General features: G+C 37.9%; 1 protein-coding gene across 2 annotated transcripts in view; it reads right to left on the bottom strand.

The window, feature by feature from the left end:
- LOC131891898 (protein lifeguard 3-like) overlaps positions 1-2,277 on the bottom strand; it is an 8,687-nt gene that overhangs the window by 3,053 nt on the left and 3,357 nt on the right. The gene's annotated exons all lie outside the window — the stretch shown is intronic.

The following is a 2,277-nucleotide window of genomic DNA, read 5'->3' as shown; positions in this document are numbered from 1 at the left end:
TAAACAAAACCACCATTAATTATGGAGTTGACAAGATTCAAGACATTTGTATGGCAAGCGCTCATTGATGCAAAGGACATGGAATTCTTATTTTTTATTTTCAAAATGGTTGGATGACTCAAAAAACCTTCGAGAAAATATGATTTGTATAATTCGGAGCCCTACTAAGCTACTTCAGCGTGATAATTATTTTGATTTGTTTGCTTGTCCCAGATTCGAAGAGTCAAACGTCAAAATCAAAACAGTTCTCACGCTGGAATCTCTTAGCAGGGTTCCCAATTTTACTTCAACTGAACGAGCGATGGTGCATTTTGTTTAGGAGAGCCATCCATAACGGCAACCCTTGAAAACCCTTGACCAATAAGAATAACGGACCCGAGAGAATCTAATCTCTAATCAGAGAGAAGGAAAATCAGCTGACCTCTGCTGATCTTTCTGTATTAAGCATCTTTACCCTAGTCTAGAGCCAGTACTCCATGTCTAGACCAAAGCGCTGGATTAACAAGTAACGCCATCTGACGTTTACTGTCGCTAGAGTGACATGTCCACAGATCATATAAAGACTAGATGTTGCATTGGCCTGACCACAGTGCTGAGGAAAATGGATTTTGTGTCAACAACAAAATGAGGAGGGTGACTGCCTGATCAGTCCTAACGACTATAGATGCTCTAGGGATATATACGCAAGGTTGAATATACGTCATCAAATTCGACCCATCTGACTGACTGCCAATTGTCAATGAACATGGGCTTTGTTTAAAAACCTTCCCAACAGGGAGTCATTTGCTTCTGGAAGGAGGTCACACGTTTGCATTGCATATTAGGTTAAAGCTTTGAATGATTTATGATACATTTGATCCATCATGGATTTAAACAACTCTTTCCACAGGGTTAAGAGTGTCTTTTGTCATTAGAATTGCATTAGTGTGGTATTTCTTAACAAAATGTAGTTGACATGCTGCAAGTCTCAAGTTGGACTAAAACACTTCAAAAATAAAAGTGCAACCCTTTTCAACAAATAACATTGTTAAGTACAAGGGACTTGTTTCATGATAGACTCAGGAAGCTCACATGTGATAATGTTAATCTGAATAAGATAATAAAATATTATGGCAATCTAATCTTATGGAAAAATGGGTTCAGAAAAGATTTAGAAAGTAGCAAAATTGTAGGAATAATCTAAAATGCCATATCCATGAATCAGCTTGTCTTCTAGTAAAATTTGACAGTTCCCATGAAGAAAACATTCGATGATCCTTGTCCTGATAGCACTCTTTTTTTTATTCAGCGGATCAGTTCAAAATCTGTTTGGAAACTTTTTAGTTCTACTGATCGTTTACATTTTTGAAGTGGCTTGTCAGCTTGTCAAACCTCACGCGTCTCTGAATCCAGAGATGACCTACAATCGCTGGGTCTTCCAACTAACGCAATCAGTGACAAACTCACTCAGAATCCGGGCACGCTGGCCGATGAAAAAGCATGAGTCACTGTTCACCAAAATTTATGTACCAGCTGATGGACATAAGTGTTCGCATTTTTCCCCGAACCATGCGAGGTCTAGTCATTATATGGTCTGTGGATCGGCCGCGCGTAAAAAATCTGAGTTCAAAACAAGTAAACCACTGATAGTGTCTCCAGATGAATGGCGGAAAAAAACGACAAACACACAAAACACATTTTCCGTACATTTTCCGGCGGGTTTGCTAAAAGAGTAAGACTTCAGGAAATAGCTCTAAGCACCCGTCACACTTTTCCCCTATAAAATAGGCGCAAAAAACGCAACACCTGTAAGCTATGGAGATTTTGGCTGGTGTCTTATTTTTTGGTCCTTGTCCTTCATTAAGCGGAGGAAGCTCCCTCTGCTTTGTCAAGGTGCGGACAAACAAACGTAGAAATGAGAGAACACGCTCTAAGATGCCAGACTTTATCAAGAGGTTATGAAATGAACAATCTATTGCCTAAGTAATGGTACACACTGAATAAATCATCAGATTTTCTGGGAGACATTTCAAATTCTTTTTGGATAAAATTCCGAATAATTACGACATGAATTCATTTTATAAGAGGTTGTATACTCTATCATTGATAACGAGCCAACACATTTGCTATCATTCATTTCCGCCAAAATAATACTAAGAAAAGCAAAGTTTCACATGTTTTTGGTTACTAACTTAAAAAAAAACCCTTTTTCTAGACTTACCATTCGCTTTTTAACACAATGTAATGGAAAAAGATGATGATGAAAGTCATTTGTATGTTGCAAGTATACAATATTAA

This window comes from Tigriopus californicus, chromosome 12, assembly GCF_007210705.1.
Source record: "Tigriopus californicus strain San Diego chromosome 12, Tcal_SD_v2.1, whole genome shotgun sequence".
NCBI classification, from domain to species: domain Eukaryota; kingdom Metazoa; phylum Arthropoda; class Copepoda; order Harpacticoida; family Harpacticidae; genus Tigriopus; species Tigriopus californicus.
The sequence above is the reverse complement of the archived record's forward strand: the minus strand, read 5'-3'. Positions and strand labels throughout refer to the sequence as shown.